Here is a 22,410-nt window from a genome sequence, read left to right as displayed (position 1 = left end):
AAAAGTATGATTTCTTAATATGAAATAGAATATCTTTAATTTTACGACAAAAACATGGAAGGAAATGTTACATTTTTCGAACAAATTCATCAAACGTAAAAAACGTTTAAATCTATTTCTACATGGATTGAGTTTTGTGTTTTAATACCCTACTCATATTGTTAACTTCAAATTATTTCCCTTCCATTCATTACGTCCTATTATGCCATATTCGGTCGTGTTTGGACGAACGGAATAATGCAGGTTTCGTTATTCTGTTCGTTATGTTAATAGTAATAAGAGGGAGACAGAGAGCAGAAGAATGTGCGATAAAGATAGAAAAGTCTCGGGACAGATATATATCACGCAAGTGATAAAGTTAGAATCTCCCTTATGTCTTTAAAACTCAAGAATTCACTTGGAATCTCAATCTATTCCATTAAATCCAACGCAATGACTTCTTTTTTAGACAGCAATACAAAAACGGCATTTTGCCATATGTTATTTATTCTTTGTGGCCAGCTTATCAGAGAAGCAATCTTTCTCAACATAAGATATAAAAATAGCTCTTTTATTCCCACTTACTGAATTTGACATTTTGATTTAATTTATCGCATCTGAACGATATTCGATGATAATCAGTATTATTTATTTCATGTGCGTGTAACATGACTATGCGTATAAGTGTACATGTGTATATGAACACGTGCTATGTTTTTTTTATTTTTTAGCGTAATATGAAACACAGATAGTAATGTGGTGTAAAGATTATGAAGTTAGAAGTCATTCCTCGAAAACGCCGATCATGATTCGATTCCAGGCAACCCCCCATATATATATATATATATATATATATATATATATATATATATATATATATATATATCCCTCTTTATTTGGGGGTGCCACATGGTTAAGGGAAAATTATTCCCAATTAGCATTAAGGTAATACAATAATCTCCAAATAATACTGTAGGCAAAATAAACAAAGGAATGGCAACTACTTAAAATGCGATATATTCAAATGGCGAAAATTGACGCAGTGGCAAGCTTCGAGATAGAGCAAAGGCCTTCATACTCCCCAGCCTTGTTGCAGTGCCCCCTTTGCAACGGGGGTAAATATCATATCATAAATCTATAAACGACTCAATAACAACTGTTTAAATGTTCGCAGTGAACGTCTAAATGCGTGCATACATAGAAAGCAAGCACTTCAACTTTACAGGAAAAAAACGGACGGAAAACACAGAAATTACATACGAATTCATTAATGAGTATACAATCATCACCAGTTATTAGGGTTTAAAGCAATTAATAGCAGACATATAGAAAAAATTATATAGCATACAATTATATATAAAAAGCTTTAATTGCCACAATTTAAATTGACTAAAATTTCTTTAAGATGCTTTAAAAAAATTACAGTTCATACTTTCAAGGAAATTTAAAGTTTATATATTATAATAAAATCTATATAGGCTTAGATTTTTAAAAATCATTCGAAGTAAAAGTATTAATAAACATTGTCAAGTAATTTTGACGTCTTTAAACTGCCAATTACGGTACCTAACGCAAGAAAAAGACTTTAAAATAGTTTAAACCTTAAAAACTAAAACAAATATGTAATAAATGTAACTGCTAATGGGGTTGGTTACAGTTTCAATGAAAAATATGATTTACTTAAATAGTATTTACCGGTTAAATGATTTTACTTTCTTCGTTGTTGTTAACCAATCAGTTAACTACGAGATTTCACTTTTATTGCGTTTGAAAACAGTCACTTATTGTACATTTTTCTGTTATGTTCTATTCATAAAAATTAGATGTTATGTGTTGGTAGTTTCTTTTTATTAACACAATTTCAACGACTGGGCAAGCTGATCTGAATCATTTTAACGTCTTTAAACTGTCAATTAAAGAATATTAAAAAAAATCTTTAAAATAGTTGAAACCATAAACATATTTGTTTTGTTTAAAACGATTCCAACTTGCAATTAAAAAATAGTAAACGACATTCACAGTTTTGTTTTTATTTCCATAATTTTAATATACGTTTAATCGCACAATCCGACCTTATCCTCATGAGGATGCAAGTAAATATTTTTTATCTATTCTATATTTGTAATACATGAATATGATATTTACTTAGTATTTTAGTTTCAACATAAACCGGAAAATAATGTTTCAACATAAACCGGAAAATAATGACAAATTATTTGTAGATTTTGTTATTTAAATGAAAGGGTGCATTGTTATCTTCACTCGATTCCATATACATAATGAAAAATTATTAATTTAAGAAAGTTTTATCGTTTTTTGCTATGATACGGTGCATCAAACTAAGTATTATAGTACTTGTTTGATGCATAGTTAGGGATTAATACGGATTAATACATTACTTTATAAGTATGGCATAAATCACTTATCATCAATAACTTTTGCCCGTTTTTGACAAGTTACAATGTCTATTATTTGCATAAGCTACAAAGTATTAATAAGCATTTGCACGTAAATTTAGCGTCTTTAAACTGCTAATTACGCAGTGCAATATAAAGACTTAACATAGTTAATGCAATATAAATACTTAAAATAGTTTAAAATAGTTAAAAATAGTTTAATGCAATATAAATACTTAAATAGTTTAAATTGTAAAATAATATTAAGCAAATGCGTACAAAAGTAATTACTATTGCGTTTGGTTACAGCTACTGTAAGAAATTCACTTTTAAAATTGAAGGGATCTGAAATAAGATTTCCCCTTTTCCATCATTCACCACATGAATTCCATCATATGCGTTCCAAAAGTTTCCAACTTTTCTCATTTTTTTTACAATGGGACCATAAAGCTTCTATGGTTTGCATGTGTATCGAGGAGACAATCGGGTCAACGAAGTTTTCTTTATGAATAATTTCGTTCTGTTAGTACTTTCAATGATCGAAGTGGTTCAGGCATTTATATCCGCCCATTCATCCGATAAAATTCATGTACTAGGTAGGATCCACGAATTAATTATCGGGAATAACGTGTTCCGATCCCTGCTGTCAACCCTGGTAATATACAGATTCGAGCCACGTTCGTCGGCTCCGAAAACTCAGACACCTATTTTCTGCAAAATTGTCTATCTTTTTCGATGCTTTATGTAATGTTCGGGGGTTCTCACATTTGAAACTGCTAGTCATTATGAGTCAGAGAGTATTTCTTGTTGTTCGCAAGTCATTCTTTAATGAGGATAAATATGCGAAAGTCCATTTCTTTTCATTCATTTTATCGAAGATAAATACGTGATCCACAATCGTCTTTCTGTTGACATAATCCATTATAAGAAAATATTAAGAAATTGAAAATATTTTTCCAAAAATTGAAAAAGGGAAGGCACGTGTTTAATTTTAATTTAAATCGTTTATAAATAATCACGTGATTCAATTGTCAATAATCACGTGATAAAATTTTAATTGATGATTAGGGAAATGTTTTTCCTTTTATAGAGATCGAGAGTATTTTAGCCACTCAATCTCGAATCTTATCACTTGTACGATTTTTATAATGTTCCATTTATAAAATAGATGTTATTAGTGTTGATAGTTAAGTAGTTTCTTTTTATTAACATGGTTTCAACGACTGCATAAGATGATTTAACTTATATATAAAAATGGAATTTTAACGTCTTTAAACTGTAAATTACAAATTATATAAATGACCTTATAATAGTTTAAATCGTAAACATATTTGTTTTGTTTTGTTTGAAAACGATTCTGACTTGCAATGAAAAATACAAATAAAATTCGTAAAATGCTGATGTATAAAAAAAACAAAAAGCATTTACAGTTTTGTTTTCATTTGTCATATTTTAAAGCCGGAAATTATCGATTACAAAAAGCTTTCATTACTTTGTTTTTATTTTTTTGTTTTATGCATAGGCAGAATTTTATATAAATATATATATATATATATATATATATATATATATATATATTGTTTGTATCAAGAAAAAGGTTAATTTTAAAAGCCAGTTTAATAAAGAAGAAAATAAACAGACAATATCCAAATTTCTAAATAATTCTATTTTTGCTTGCTATATCTCCCTTCTCTAATCATCTCTTTTCTTTTCCATCTGCAACTTGAATAGAACTTCTATTTGTTGTTATATTCCATTAAACTCAAAGTGTCTGTCCAGAATCTCCACCTCTGTCAATCTCCTATATACACAAAATCTCTCTAACTCCCTGTATTTGTATATATCTATATGTTCGTGTGTTAGCTAACATATATATCGTATGCTACATCTTTCTAAAATTATATCATTTTGTGGCACATCTTATTTCACATCTAAAGGGAGGAAACATGTTTGCTTCTTCAGTCAGCTTTTAAAATCTTAACGATTCTTTCTTTTTCAACTCTTATCCCGCTTTCCTTTTGGAACGATTATAAAGTAAATTAATGTAAAATGATGGCAATACATTTCAGATGTTAGTTTCATAAGCCGCAAAGGATTACAATGAAATAAGATCTCGCATCGGCGTGCAAATGGCCACACCCAACAAAAAGAAATCTGGCAAAGAATATTAATGAGAATGGAATCTAATTTATTAATGTTTATTATCCTAATCTGCGCCTAGAGACACACACACACACACATCTAGATCTAAAATCTACTCATATATATATATATATATATATATATATATATATATATATATATATCCACAGGAAGTCTCGAAATAAAGACGAAACGTTGATGAACACATAATTTCTTTGTTTCTTTTTATTTCTCTCTCTCTCTCTCTCTCTCTCTATATATATATATATATATATATGTATATATATATATATATATATATATATATATATATATATATATATATATTAGCGGCCTAGCAAGGCCACACGAGATACAACCAAGCAAACTACCCTTTAGCAAAATTTATCCCAAACCAGCAAAACTGAAGCTAGCTTGCCAGGACACTCTATATACAAATATATGCAAATTTGGGCATATTTTATTTACTTCAAAGTATAGGTTCATTTTTACCATTGCCATAAAATTTATATCATAAAATAGTATCCTAATTTTCAAAAAGCCTGCAAATTTTCATATAGTTTTGTACCATAGAACCAATGATATGAGCATTTAATATTCAATTTTGCTACGGGTATATATATATATATATATATATATATATATATATATATATATATATATATATATATATGCATATATAGACTTATATGTAATATACAGTGTTCGTGTAATTCAGTAAATGTTCATATATATGCATATATATATATATATATATATATATATATATATATATATGTGTGTGTGTGTGTGTGTGTGTGTGTGTGTGTAGCAAGTTAGAAAATATATATGACGATTAAGCTAGCCAGAATATTCCGCGTTTTATCAATACAAAGATTCGTCAGGATTACGAATCCTCGTGTGGATGAAACGTGGAATATTCTGTTTTTCGTTTAACAGTTTTTCATTTATAATTTTTTTCCGTTGAACACTTTTTAATTAATAATTTTTTTTCCGTTGAACACTTTATCATTCAAAATTTTTTTTCGTTGAACACTTTTTCATTTCTAATTGTATTTTAATTGAACGCTTTTTCATTTATATTTTCTTTCCGTTGAACACTTTTTCATTTATAATTCTTTTCCGTTGAACGCTTTTTCATTTATATTTTTGTTTAGTAAAACGCTTCTTCATTTATAATTTTTTTCAGTTGAACACTTTTTCATTTATAATTTTTTGCTCGTTGAACACATTTTCATTTATAATTCTTTTCCGTTGAACACTTTTTCATTTATAATATTTTTTCGTTGAACACTTTTTCATTTTAATTTTTTTCGTTTGAACACGTTTTCAATTATAATTTTTTTCCATGAACACTTTTTCATTTATAAATTTTCTCGTTGAACAGTTTTTCATTTATATATTTTTTATTGAACGCTTTTTCATTTATATATTTTCCGTTGAACACGTTTTCATTTATAATTTTTTTAGTTGAACACTTTTTCATTCATAATTTTTTTAGTTGAACGCTGTCTTCCGTTGAACAGTTTTTCATTTATATTTTTTCCGTTGAACACTTTTCCATTTATAATTATTTTCCGTTGAACAATTTTTCAGTTATAAATTTTTTAGTTGAACGCTGTTCCATGTATAATTGTTTGCCGTGGAACACTTTTTCCTTTATAATTTTTTCGTTGAACACTTTTTCATTGATAATTCTTTTCCGTTGAACACTTTTTTATTTATATTTTTTCTGCTGAACGCTTTTCGTTTATAATTCTTTGCGTTGAACACTTTTTGATTTATCATTTTTTTTCCGTTGAACACGTTTTCATTTATAATTTTCTTCCGTTTAACACTTTTTCATTCATATATTTTTCCGTTGAACATTTTTTTCATTTATATTTTTTTAGTTGAACGCTTTTTTATTTATAATGTTTCCGTTGAACACTTTTTCATTTATAATTTTTTTCCGTTGAACACTTTTTCATGTACAATTTTTTCCGTTAAACAGTTTTCATTTATATTTTGTTTCGCTGAACAACTTTCATTTCTAATTCTTCTTCATTGAACACTTTTTCATTTCTAATTTTTTCCGTTGAACCCTATTTCATTTATATTTTTTATCCATTGAACACTTTTCATTCATAATTTTTTTCCGTTGAACACTTTCTCATTTGTAATTTTTTTTAGTTGAACGCTGTTCCATTTATAATTGTTTTTCGTTACACACTTCTTCATTAATATTTTTTCACGTTGCTCACTTTTTCATTCATAATTTGTTTTCCGTGGAATACTTTTTCATTCATAATTTTGTTTAGGTTAACGCTTTTCATTTATAATTTGTTTCAATTGAAAACTTTTTCATTTATAATTTTTTTCGTTGTACACTTTTTCATTTATACCTTTTTTGTGTAACACTTTTTCATTTATAATTTTTATTTGATAACATTTTTTCATTTATAATTCTTTTCCGTTGAACAGTTTTTCCTTAATAATTTTATTTCGTTGCAAACTTTTACATTCATAATTTTTGTTTTAGTTGAACGGTTTTTTATTTATAATTTTCTTCCGTTGAACACTTTTTTATTTATAATTTTTTTCCGTTGAATACTTTTTTATTTATAATTTTTTTTCCGTTGAACACTTTTTTATTTATAATTTTTTTCCGTTGAATACTTTTTTATTTATAATTTTTTTTCCGTTGAAAACATTTTCGTTTATGATTTTTTTTCCGTTTCACACATTTTAATTTACAATTTTTTCCCGTTGAACAGTTTTTCATTTATAATTTTTTTCAGTTGAACACTTTTTCATTTATATTTTTTTTCGTTAAACACTGTTTCATTAATAATTTTTTTCTGCTGGACACTTGTTCATTTATAATTTTTCCCCGTTTAACACTTTTTCATTTATAATTTTTTTCCGTTTAACACATTTTCATTTATAATTCTATTACGTTGAACAATTTTTCATTCGTAATATTTCCATTGAACACTTTTTCATTTATAATTTTTTTCGTTAAACACTTTTTTCTTTATTATTTTATTCCGTTGACAACATTTTCATTTATTATTTTTTTCCTTTGAACACTTTCCATTCATAATTTTTTCCGTTGAACGCTTTTCGATTTATAATTGTTTTTCCGTTGTACACTTTTTCATTTTAATTTTTTTCGTTTGAACACGTTTTCATTTATAATTTTTTTCCATGAACACTTTTTCATTTATAAATTTTCTCGTTGAACAGTTTTTCATTTATATATTTTTTATTGAACGCTTTTTCATTTATATATTTTCCGTTGAACACGTTTTCATTTATAATTTCTTTAGTTGAACACTTTTTCATTCATAATTTTTTTTAGTTGAACGCTGCCTTCCGTTGAACAGTTTTTCATTTATATACTTTCCGTTGAACACTTTTCCATTTATAATTATTTTCCGTTGAACAATTTTTCAGTTATAATTTTTTTTAGTTGAACGCCGTTTCATTTATAATTGTTTGCCGTGGAACACTTTTTCATTTATAATTTTTTCGTTGAACACTTTTTCATTTATAATTCTTTTCCGTTGAACACTTTTTCATTTATATTTTTTCTGTTGAACGCTTTTCGTTTATAATTCTTTGCGTTGAACAATTCTTCATTCATAATATTTCCATTAAACACTTTTTCATTTATAATTTTTTTCGTTAAACACTTTTTGGTTTAATATTTTATTCCGTTGACAACATTTTCATTTATTATTCTTTTCCTTTGAACACTTTCCATTCATAATTTTTTTCCGTTGAACGATTTTCCATTTATAATTTTTTTTCCGTTGTACACTTTTTCATGTACAATTTTTTCCGTTGAAAAGTTTTCAATTACCATTTTTTTTCGTTGAAACCTTTTTCATTTATATTTTTTTAAGGTTGAACACTTTTTCATTGATAATTCATTTACTTTGAACAATTTTTCATCTATAATTGTTTCCGTTGAACATTTTATCATTTGCAATTTTTTTATGTTGAACACTTTTTCATTTATATTTTTTTTCCGTTGAACACTTTTTCATTCATAATTTTTTTCCGTTGAACACATTTTCATTTGCAATTTTTTTATGTTGAACACTTTTTCATTCATAATTTTTTTCCGTTGAACACTTTTTCATTTATTTTTCCCCCATTGAAGATTTTTCATTTATAATTTTTTGCCGTTGAAAATTTTTCATTTATAATTTCATCCATTTAACAGTTTTTCATTTATAATTCTTTTCCGTTGAACACTTTTTCATTTATAATTTTTTTCCGTTGAACACATTTTCATTTGCAATTTTTTTATGTTGAACACTTTTTCATTCATAATTTTTTTCCGTTGAACACTTTTTCATTTATTTTTCCCCCATTGAAGATTTTTCATTTATAATTTTTTGCCGTTGAACATTTTTCATTTATAATTTCATCCATTTAACAGTTTTTCATTTATAATTCTTTTCCGTTGAACACTTTTTCATTTATAATTTTTTTCCGTTGAACACATTTTCATTTGCAATTTTTTTATGTTGAACACTTTTTCATTCATAATTTTTTTCCGTTGAACACTTTTTCATTTATTTTTCCCCCATTGAAGATTTTTCATTTATAATTTTTTGCCGTTGAACATTTTTCATTTATAATTTCATCCATTTAACAGTTTTTCATTTATAATTCTTTTCCGTTGAACACTTTTTCATTTATAATTTTTTTCCGTTGAACACATTTTCATTTGCAATTTTTTTATGTTGAACACTTTTTCATTCATAATTTTTTTCCGTTGAACACTTTTTCATTTATTTTTCCCCCATTGAAGATTTTTCATTTATAATTTTTTGCCGTTGAACATTTTTCATTTATAATTTCATCCATTTAACAGTTTTTCATTTATAATTCTTTTCCGTTGAACACTTTTTCATTTATAATTTTTTTCCGTTGAACACATTTTCATTTGCAATTTTTTTATGTTGAACACTTTTTCATTCATAATTTTTTTCCGTTGAACACTTTTTCATTTATTTTTCCCCCATTGAAGATTTTTCATTTATAATTTTTTGCCGTTGAACATTTTTCATTTATAATTTCATCCATTTAACAGTTTTTCATTTATAATTCTTTTCCGTTGAACACTTTTTCATTTATAATTTTTTTCCGTTGAACACATTTTCATTTGCAATTTTTTTATGTTGAACACTTTTTCATTCATAATTTTTTTCCGTTGAACACTTTTTCATTTATTTTTCCCCCATCGAAGATTTTTCATTTATAATTTTTTGCCGTTGAACATTTTTCATTTATAATTTCATCCATTTAACAGTTTTTCATTTATAATTCTTTTCCGTTGAACACTTTTTCAATTTATAATTGTTTGCTGTGGAACACTTTTCATTTATATTTTTTATTTGGTTGACATCTTTTTCATTTATAATTTTTTTCCGTTGCACACTTTTTAATTAATAATTTTTTTCCGTTGAATCTTTTTCATTCACAATTTTTTTTCGTTGAACACTTTTTAATTTCTAATTGCATTTTTTGAACGCTTTTTGATTCATATTTTTTCCGTTGAACACTTTCTCATTTATAATTTTTTTCCGTTGAACGCTTTTTCATTTATAATTTTTTCAGTTGAACACTTTCTCATTTATAATTTTTTCAGTTGAACACTTTCTCATTTATAATTTTTTCAGTTGAACACTTTCTCATTTATAATTGTTTCTCGTTGTACACTATTTCATTTATAATTTTTTCCGTTGAACACGTTTTCATTTATAATTATTTTCCGTTGAATATTTTTCATTAATATTTTTTCTTTGGTTGACAACATTTTTATTTATAATTTTTTCCGTTGAAAACTTTTCATGTACAATATTTTCCGTTGAACACATTTTCATTTATAATTTTTCCCGTTAAACACTTTTTCATGTACAATATTTTCCGTTGAACACTTTTTCATTTATAATTTTTTTCCGTTGAACACTTATTCATTTATAAATTTTATTTTCGTTAAATACTTTTTCATTTATAATTCTTTTCCGTTGAACAGTTTTACATTCATAATTTTTTTCCGTTAAACACTTTTTCTTTATAATTTTTTTCCGTTGAATACTTTTTCATTTATAATTTTTTTCGTTGAACACTTCTCCATATACAATTTTTTTTGCGTTGAATACATTTTCATTTATAATTCTTTTACGTTGAACAATTCTTCATTCATAATTTTTCCGTTGAACACTTTTTAATTTATAATTTTTTTTCGTTAAACACTTTTTCATTTATAATTCTTTTCCGTTGAACAGTTTTTCATGTATAATTTTTTTCCGTTGAGAATTTTTCATTTATAATTTTTTTTCCGTCGAACACTTTTTCATTTATAATTTTTTTCGATTGAACACTTTTTCATTTATAATTTTTTTCGGTTGAACACTTTTTCATTTATAATTTTTTTCCGTTGAACATTTTTCATTTATATTTTTCCCCCGTTGAACATTTTTTATTTATAATTTCATCCATTTAACACTTTTTTTATTTATAATTCTTTCCGTTGAACACTTTTTCATTTATAATTTTTTTCCGTTGAAAATTTTTCATATGTAGATTTTTTGAACACTTTTTCATATATATTTTTTTAGTTGAATGCTGTTTAATTTATAATCTGTTTCTGTTGAATACTTTTTCATTTATAATTTTTTCCGTTGAACACTCTTCATTGATCATTTTTTTTAATGATTTTTAATTCATATTTTTTTCCGTTGAAAACTTTTTCATTCAAAATTTTTTTTAATTGAACGCTTTTTCATTTACATTTTCTTTCCGTTGAACACTTTTTCATTTATAATTCTTTTCCGTAGAACACTTTTTCATTTATATTTTTTTTTCGTTGAACAACTTTTTATTTCTATTTTTTTTTTCATTGAACACTTTTTCATTTCTACTTTTTTCCGTTGAACACTATTTCATTTATAATTTTTATCCATTGAACACTTATTAATTCATATTTTTTCGGTTGAACACTTTCTCATTTATAATTTTTTAGACGCTCTTTCATTTATAAGAACCCTTTTTCATTAATATTTTGTTCTTTGGTTTACAACTTTTTAATTTATAATTTTTTCCGTTACACACTTTTTCATTCATGATTTGTTTTTTAGGTGAACGCTTTTTCATTTATAATTTTTTTCGTTAACACTTTTTCATATATACCTTTTTTTCATGTAAAACTTTTTCATTTATAATTTTTTTCGTTAACACTTTTTCATTTATCCTTTTTTTTCGTGTAACACTTTTTCATTAATAATTTTTATTTGTTAACACATTTTCTTTTATAATTCTTTTCCGTTGGACAGTTTTTCCTTTATAATTTTATTTCGTTGCAAACTTTTACATTCATAATTTTTGTTTTAATTGAACGCTTTTTCATTTATAATTTTCTTTCGTTGAACACCTTTTCATTTATAATTTTTTTCGGTTGAACAATTTTTCATTTATAATTCTTTTCCGTTGAACACTTTTTCATTTATAATTTTTTTCGTTGAACACTTTTTCATTTATAATTTTCTGGTAGTTTTTCTTTTATATTTTTTTCCGTTGAACACTTTTTCATATATAATTTTTTTTCGTTGAACACTTTTTCATTTATAATTTTTTTCCGTTGAACATTTTTTCATATATAATTTTTTTTTATGTGGAACACGTTTTCATTTATATATTTTTTTCCGTGGAACACTTCTTCATTTATATTTTTTTCCGTTGAACACTTCTTCATTTAAATTTATTTTCGTTGAACACATTTTCATTTATAATTTTTTTCCGTTGAAATTTTTCATTTATATTTTTATCAATTTAACACTTTTTTCATTTATAATTCTTTTCCCTTGAACACATTTTCATTCATAATTTTTTTCCTCGTACACTTCTTATTTTTAATTTTCTTCCGTTGGGAACTGTTTCATTGATATTTTGTTCCGCTGAACAGTTTTTCATTAATATATTTTTTTGAGTTGGACGCTTTTTCATTTATATTTTTTCCGTTGAAGACTTTTTCATTTATAAGTTTTTTTCCGTTGAACACTGTGTTTCTTAGTGGAGACGGCGAATTGCGAGGTCAGTGCAATTTTTAGTTATTTCCTCATCCTTGAAACGGTTAGTCGTCGTGTCTATGATACTGACTCTCTGAATAATACGTTGTTAGTGTTTTCGGAACAGTATCTGTTCGTTCGAATACTTCGTCGAAAGGTCGAGGTTGATGTGAATCCTTTTTTTTACGTTTTTAGAGAATGCTGGGGTATTTTAAATATTAGTGTTTACGTGCGTTCTGAAATCCTTGTTGCCAGCTATCGTGGGACCATTTAAGTACTTAAAATCGGTTTTTCGATCCTGATTTTTCGAAACCTTGTCGCCAGTTGTTGTGGCCTCATGAAAGGTTATAAATTAAAACGTTTACAACAGGTTGAAGTAGAATTATCATATTGTATAAGAAAGTTAATTAAAAAAATGTTGCCGGTATTTCCGATTAGACAGTCTCGCGTTAAATTATTATAATTCCCATTAGGAGAATATTAAACTCGGCTTATTTAATGCTTAGAAAAGTTCATTATAATTGAATGGTTCACATAACAAATCCCTTTATTGGTTTAACACTGAAACCAGTGTCAAGTACTTTTCAGCAATCAATCACTAAATATTAATGTGTTCTGCGTATACTGATCTTTCCTTCATCTTGAAATGCAATGCTATTTTAATTTTCATTTAATTCGGATGCCTAGCTTCTAAATACGGTCAGAATTAATTGGTAACAAATAGTATTAGATGTTTTGCCTTAATTGTTAACAATTTTGTATTCGTTTTTGACATTCTGTACATAATTAATTAGAAAAATGTTCTATTAAAAAAGATGTGTTTAATGCTGATTTAAATATGTGTTTAATGCTGATTTAAATATGTGTTTAATGCTGATTTAAATATGTGTTTAATGCTGATTTAAATATGTGTTTAATGCTGATTTAAATATGTGTTTAATGCTGATTTAAATATGTGTTTAATGCTGATTTAAATGTTGCCAAATGTTTAAGTTTCTGATGTACACTGTTTAGAATTTTTTCGATTATTCGAAACACGATTGAAGGATGATTACACTGGTAGTGTAGCTTATTTCAGCCTCATTAATCTTATGCTTTCTACATAGAATCAGTTTTGAATTCATTGCAATAAATACTACATATTTTATTTAGTTAAACTAAGGTACTACTTCATTGATGTCTGTGGTTTACCTCATATTAATAACAATTATATTTAATGGATTGCTCTGAGAAATTTTAGCCTTTTACACTAGCTCGTAAAACGTGCAATACTATTGGTACAACCATTGTGGTTTCTTTGTAAAGAGTCGGATTCATTATTTGATCTAGAAATGTTATATATATATATATATATATATATATATATATATATATATATATATATATATATATATTAGTTGTAGGATGTATCTAGTGGTTTTACTTTTTATGTTGCACAGTTGTACATCGAACATGCTTATATCGTGCTGTAATAGCAACTAGTTCAAACATATGCTTAGGGTAGGCACTTAGATGCCCGTCATTCTCGCCGATGGCTCCAAGAATAGATGTAGTGATATCCCAGGACACACTACCTTGATTGGTATGCTAAATTTGGCGAAAGGGAGTGACATTTATGTTACTCTGACGACAAGTCCCATACGTTGGTCCCGGGTGGAAAAAGCTCTCGAGGCACAACGGTCGGGACGAGGGTTGCAATTTATCCATCCAGTCGTTTTTTGACTCTTATGTCATTAGAAACAACACATGTATTTGTAAAAGTAAGTGTGCGGCCTGTCGTGCCACACTGCGTACACTTAAAACAATTATCTACGCACAACCGTCTGTGTTCTGATTACCCTAACCCTAACTCCACAACAATCTTCTATGCTTTTTAGTTATCGACGACTGACGATGAATGCAGGCTACGTGATGACTGGGAGTCTTTAGTCGTGAAAAAATGGTGGATGTGTGTTTCTGTCCTTTAACTTCTAGATTGAAGCAGTTGTTCGTAAATTACACTAAAGACTGAACAGCCCTGTTTAGGATGCACTCTGCTTACCTCAAATGAAGAGTGGGCTAGCAAAGGTTCCCTAAACATAGACTGATTCAGCTCTCCCGTCTGGAAAATCGCATTAATTTGACGGTCGAAATATAAAAACAATGAAAATGAAATTTCAGGCATAAAAAAAAAATGCCGGGAGTTATTTTCTCTATTAGAGTAGATAAAGTTAGGACTTTTAAAAGAAAAAAAAAGTTAGGACTTTTTTTTTTTTAATGTAAATTTAATATTTACAAATCTGAGCGTAACGACTTTTACTTTTATTCTATAAATAGATAGGCACACATGCACAAGTTATCCGGAAATAGAAATATTCTTACGCTCTAGAAAGACACGACAATATGCCAGTTGGCAAAAAGATGTCGGAACATTATGGCAAATAGACGTTAAGTATTTTTAAAATTCTTCCAAAATGTATTTCATGTTACCTTGTTTAAACTTGTTTTTCTTGTTTTATTTATGCATATGTATTTATTTGTCTCTTACTTTCCTGTCTTATTCGTCACCCCCCTTCGCGACTATTGAAACAGACAAAACAGATTAGCAATGCTACAAAGTAAACTAGCGATAAAAAAACAAAAAAAGCAAAATGCCGGGAATTATTTTCTCTATTAGAGTAGATAAAGTTAGGACTTTATTTAAGTAATATACTTAATATATACTATTACTGTAAGCTTTCCTATATTGAAAATTCTTGGTTCCTGGCTAGCAAATCAAACCATCTAATATAGTTAGTCTTATTTTCAATTATATTTGAAATATAATACAGTGACATTAGCAAAGAAAAAGTCACCTATGAAAACAACCCTCCTAAATTAATACCTTGAATAATTATCTAAACTCGAATGTAAATTAATATTAAGCCGACTTTACAAATTAATAAAAGTTAATTATTGGATTTTAATTATAAGGTGAAGCTCCAATGATTCAAACTCGAGATAGATAACGACAAACTTCCACCCATTAATATGGGAGGGGAGATTATCATCAAAAGTGTCCTGAATTGATAACTTAGCACCGGACTTACTACTTAGTTTACTGTTTTTCCCGCCAATAATCACTGAGCGATCATCATGGAAACCGTTTACGTTTGCAATTTTAAAACGCAATCAACCGACAAATAAATTAAGTTACTTTTCAATCATTTCGTCTGTGCATTTTTCGTTTCGACGTTTATAAGAAAAAGGATGTTTTATTGTAAATAAATAAAATAAATTATAAAAAATAAAAAAAGCTAAAACATTATCAAAAAGATGTTTAGTGTGTGAATACGCGTACAATCGCATCAGTTATGAAAGCGATTATTTGTACCGAGTAACGTATATTGTTTACAATGTTGCATTGTACTACTACTACTACTACTACTACTACTACTACTAATAATAATAATAATAATAATAATAAGAAGAAGAAGAAGAAGAAGAAAACGAAGGAGAACAAAAAGAAGGAACGAGATGAAATAAGAAGAAAAAGAAGAAGACGAAAAAGATGTTGAAATGAACAGGGATGGAAAGGTTTGGGAAAGAAACACTAATAAGCCTTTCATATTTCATAGATTCAGAAAGTACTGCAATCTTAGAAAGGCTTACTGTTATTTCCGATAATAGAAAATAATTTGCAATGATTATCAAAAGAAGTGGAGAATGTTGGAAATCTAGGGAGATATTGTCACTCGGACTCCAGGGAACACAACTTGCAAATGTTAGCAAGTAACCCGTAACAATAACTTGTATGAAATCTCCTATAAATTCACATGCCCCTCGCAATGTTGAACCGATCTCGGCTACCACAAAATAAAATAGTCGTTAAAGGTCAAAGAACAAGGGAACTCTAACCATAACGTTCACTGGAATAGCGCAGAGAGTACTGAAACATTGGGGAGACTTATTGCCACTTAAATTCCAGAGTAGACCACAAAGCGTTCCTAATGAGAAATGGTAAACGGCTGTTCCAATGATGTAAAATGGATTGCAATGTTTATCAAAAGAAATATTGGGAATACCACTTGGCACTGAGATACCTTTTGATGGTAAGGAATTTTATTTATTCCTTCTGATTCTGGGTTATTTTGGCTCGTGATATTTTTGAATTTTTGAACATACTGTTTTTTTTTTTACTTTGATTTGGATGTAGCGTATTAATTGCCTATTTCTTTTTATTAACTAGTATTATTAACTAGTATTATTTACTAGTATTATTAAGTGATGATAAATAATGGATATATATATATATAAATATGTTGTAAAGCCTGAGATTTCGTTAATTTAATTTAGTTTGTTTATTATTATTATTGATGATGATGATGATGATGATGATGATGATGATGATGATGATGATGATGATGATTCAGATGATTCAGAGGCCGGAAAATCCCGTTATTAATAGAGAGAACAGAACCATTATGGGCGTTGAATGAAATAAACATACGTAATTAAATTTATGTCTACCCGAACAACATCGGTATTATGATTCGGGTATTTTGCGCAAGACAAAGGAAACAAACACAGATCGCAAATAACAAATTGTATTGTTAAAATCTGAAGATTTGTCATGCACCTGTGTTGACGTTTTAGATGTTATAATATTCAAATAATTTTAAAATGAATAGCTTGATATTTATGCAAAAAACTATAAATTAAAAATTTGTCCATAGTACAAATCATTTGAACTGAAAGAAATTAAGGTGAAGTATGTTTTTTTTTGCAACAATAATAAATAATAATTGACAAATTAAATTCGAATATAGAATTGACAAATACGTTGCTATATGGGTATGACTTAAATCATACAAATAAATTAATGCAATTCATAAGATCAGGGGAAACAAGTGTTGGTTAATAATAAATGTTGATTGATAGTTCATACATATGTGTGTGCTAGAGAAAGAGAGATAGATAGATAGATAGAGAGAGAGATAGAGAGATAGATAGATAGATAGAGAGAGATAGAGAGATAGATAGATAGAGAGAGATAGAGAGAGAGAGAGAGAGAGAGAGAGAGAGAGAGAGAGAGAGAGAGAGAGAGAGAGAGAGAGAGGATGATGAGCTTTCGTGAACGCCCATCAAATTTATTGCAAATTTTCATACCGGAATGTACTACTTCATTCATTGATAATGCCTTGGTTCAAACTAAATCGACAAGTCATCATCATCATCATCATCATCATCATCATCATCATCATCATCATGCAGTCCGTCAATTTTGACGACAACTTGTTGGGGCCTCAGTGCTTTATCCCTCGGTGTTGGCGCAGTCTCACTCCATCACCACAGAACTTTCCACTTTGGCTCCAAACTTGCTTGTGCAGTATCTGTTGCGCATCAGATAGATACCTTTTGAACCTCCAATGCTCATGTCCAGTGTAGCGACGACTGGCAACAGAGGAGGCCGCAGTTTCTGGCCGAAAGTAATCTCAGTCGCCCTATCGTGTCCGCTACTACGCCTTTTCGCCTTTTCTTCTGGATGAAGTTACATAGCCTTTTAAGGAAAACTGCAAGGCAGCAGTAGGATTTGAAGTCAGAGTTCCCATCTTTTAGCCTTTTGCTGTGATAAGGCACACAATGCAGTGGTGTTTGATTTTGGGGTTGGTCCCCCTAGTCTTCGCCCAAACAAGGACACCCATAAGGCAGTGGGCTAGGGGTTGGTAGTGTGCCAGGGAATGTCCACACATCGGTGAGCCATAACGCACTACCTCTGGGGCCCCCTACTACTCCAAGATCTCCTTCAAGTTTAGCCTGGGGCTGCAAGGAACCCAGTGTGTGGCCAACGTGGAGCCACTGTAGGAGTCTTGATGATGGAGAGGCAGAGAAAACATACATAGGAGGGTAGTTAGCGGTGTTAGCTGGAAGTGGGAAGGCATGCAAGCATGAACTTAACACTAACTTATATCTAACACACTAGACACATCACATCCCCATGCCGGATTAAGAATCCAAACGCACACACTAAATCTACGAGTAATTCTCTTCAATTCACTGATAATTAAACATTAAACGACGATACGGAAGGCGTGAATGCATCACTAACAGTAAGTTCTAAATCGAGTTTTTGCCACAGCTCAAGGAAGATGGCGGGGCAAGGAAGACTAGAAAAATAATATTATTGACTAAACTACGGCCACAAGTCGACTGACATTTTTATTAGCTGATCTTGCAAATTTAACATAGTCAGATTCTCTCTACTTTGTTAAGTAGGCAAGCTTTCATCAGTAATCTTAGTCTTCTTTGTGTATAACATATTGATCTGATCTAAATGGATGGAATATAAATGTGTAAATGGCTCTTCGATTAACTATGTAATAAAATTAGTTGTCGGGCTCAGAAAGAAATTAGATTATGGGTCAACCAATAATTAACCGGATAACGAACAAGATGACTTTAAAACCCCAAAAGAAAATAAAAGTATGTCCTCTATGTTTTCAATATGTTGTAGTTAGAGCCACGTTTTACATGCGTATTTCTTGTTAATCACGTGTAAATACAATACCTTATGTTGGAAATGAAAAGTTTAGCATTCCTTTGTAACGGGTATTATTCAAAAGGCATACACTCCGAAGCGTGATAAAAATAACAACAACAATAATAAAAAAAACATATTGGACATTTAACTTCAGAATAACATATTTTGAGAGTTTTCAGATGTGATAAGCCGAAAGAAAGAAATGTTTTTTTAGACAATTGGTTTTTGTTTTTTTTTATGATGCCCATAACATTTTTCGCAAGCCACAGCTCAAGGAAGATGGCGGGGCAAGGAAGACTAGAAAAATAATATTATTGACTAAACTACGGCCACAAGTCGACTGGCATTTTTATTAGCTGATCTTGCAAATTTAACATAGTCAGATTCTCTCTACTTTGTTAAGTAGGCAAGCTTTCATCAGTAATCTTAGTCTTCTTTGTGTATAACATATTGATCCGATCTAAATGGATGGAATATAAATGTGTAAATGGCTCTTCGATTAACTATGTAATAAAATTAGTTGTCGGGCTCAGAAAGAAATTAGATTATGGGTCAACCAATAATTAAAAAGTTCAAAAGGCTAATCACATATAGCTCACGAGATTATAAGCACTAGAGGTGCCCCTTATTAGAAAAATACAGATGGGAACCTGCGATATTGTGTGCTTTTTAAAGCATGCCGCATGTAACGGCTTTGAGCAGAAGATAAGTCTCGGCACAATAAATTAAAAAGGCAGGCGTTGGAAGGATACGAAATTTCCTTATGAAAAAAAGTGCTATGAAGGTTCAAAAGGCTAATCACATATAGCATAATGAAGTGAGAGAAAAGTAAAATATACCGTAAGTACGTAGGAAGATATAACCTTGTATTTTTTTTAAGAGACGCAGGAATGTGGGATATCACTGCTGGATCTTGGACGCTCTGATGGGGGAAAAAGAAAAATCACAAAAATCGGGCCATTAGATAGAATTGTGCGCAAATAGGAATTTTGGCGTAAAGGGGTTAGTTAGTTATGGCTGATATTTTCCAAGTCATCATCAAGTTCCAAGGGTCAAAGCAAGGAAATCCGAGCGAATCAGTGGATGAAAGGTATATATAAAACCTTGAAATCCAACCACAAAGATAAATGAGCTTTGAGAATGTCCCCAAAAATAAGGTAGTTACAAAAAACAAAAAAACAAAAAAACAAAGCTCTAATTAATAGAAGAACAATACGGAAGAAAGGATCAAGGAAACATTTGGACGTCGATTTCGTAAAGAGGTAAAATGAGACCTCAGTTTACAGCATAAGGGTGGCTGGATGAAGCAACTGACGTGAGTTATAGGAGGTACTACCCTACACCCAAAAGGAATATGCAAGGGAGATCAGATAAAGAGTCTGGTCTAAAAAATAAAATTATGAAGTCAGTTGGAAAAGGGTTGACTTGAGCAAAAAAAAATTCGTTTTTTGTTTGTTTTATGGTGTCTGATCTTTCTTAGCCAAATGATTATATAATTATAGAAAAATGTATTAGAATTTTAAAAATGCGTACATTTTTTTAAATAGGCGTTGTAGGGATTTTACAAGAACAGCAGCCTGTTCTTGTAAGCGAGTAAATATGAAATAGGATAGTCAATGATTCGAACTTGCGAAGCTAGATTTCGAATTGAGAATTCCAATCATAAGTTAAAATAAACACAAAATGTTATTATAAAATGGATATAAAATTAGATATCTGTTCATTGTTTTGTTATAAAAATGAAATTAAAATAAGGATTTTAAAAACGGACAATGGAAAATGTTATTTGTAAAGTGGGTTACATAAATTAGGTTAGAGAAGGCATGTCATGCCATGTGTCTGATATGCACGTTCTGGTCATGCAATGACATCATAAGTTATGAATTTAGTCAGATGAATCAGGTGAGACCAGATCGGGCAGATCAGTCAGATCAGAGAAGCAGAGAGGTTCAGACCGATTCTCAGTTAGAGTCAGGGCACCCTCTTGGAAGAATGAACCATGTAACAAATTTGAATCCCTGAAGTACAGAATCATTTCCGACCGGTCGAAGAATAAACTATCAACATATTTTTATGATTGCTGTATTTCTGTGTTCATAATTCCACCGAGAAAAGGTAATGTGTTTAATCATTCCAGTATGAATCAATGTATAAATGTCTTCAACATGCATCTACTGTCACGCTGTTTCCTCTCTAAATGAACATTTAAAATATGTGTGTTGTCAACTACAAGGAACATTTAATAATATATGAACAGGCCGTTACGTAAATAATAAGTACCCCCTAAAAAACGGATAACATAACATACATAGCGAATTCATAAATTTCAACTATAGTTTTAGAATTAAGATATATAAAGAAATATAAATTATGTAATAATTAATTTAATTATAGCAGTAATAAGAAATTAGTTACGTATAGTTTTTAATTTAAATTAATAAATAATTTAATACAACCGGAAATTGACTATAGTTTTTTTTTCGGTTTCATATGCGTAAACATGTGTAATAGATTGTAAGCATTGATGTTATTTGGGTAAATATGGATATATTATTTATAAATAATAAATTTATTAATTCATAAATAGAACATTTTTGGCAGAAGTAACCTAAATAAATAGAATTTGTTAATACATATATGCAGGTTTAGTGAGTCTATTTTTAAATTTTAATATGGCGTCATGAAAGAAATCTGTAAGGCATTTGTAACTTCTCTTCCGGATTTTTAATCATGGCCAAATGCATTTTATTTCATTTTATGGATTGATTGTTGCTATTTCTTCTGTTGGGGCAAAACAGATTTACTAATTGATATAATAATTAATGACTGATTTTGTGCTACGAAACAGATATTGTCAAGAATTGTAAATGTCAACTGAATTAAAAGAATACATTTGTAAGATGGTAAACATCATGAAATTTGGAATATAGGCTTTTGTCATTTATTCATTATATGCTCTCTCCCCCCCCCTATATATATATATATATATATATATATATATATATATATATAGTGAAAGTGTATGTCTGTCTGTGTGTGTCTGTGTACATTTCCCTACGCAATAACTCTGCGAATTTTTAGTCTACGGACTCGAAATTTGATATACAGGGTACTGAGATTTGGAAACATCGATGTAATCTGTTTTCGGCCAGAAATTTGGCTTATAATTGGTCAAAGTTTAACAAATTGACCTTTGAGAACTCTACCAAAATCCTCCGACAATTTTGCGTCTAAACACTTGAAATTTTAGATATAGGTTCCTTGAACATGGATCTAACTTAATAACTTGATTTGAGCCCCAAACAATAAATGTTAAGGGGGCATAATA

Source organism: Euprymna scolopes, chromosome 14 (genome assembly GCF_053919585.1).
Source record: "Euprymna scolopes isolate OS-2025 chromosome 14, ASM5391958v1, whole genome shotgun sequence".
NCBI classification, from domain to species: Eukaryota; Metazoa; Mollusca; class Cephalopoda; order Sepiida; family Sepiolidae; genus Euprymna; species Euprymna scolopes.
This window is presented reverse-complemented; position numbering follows the sequence as displayed.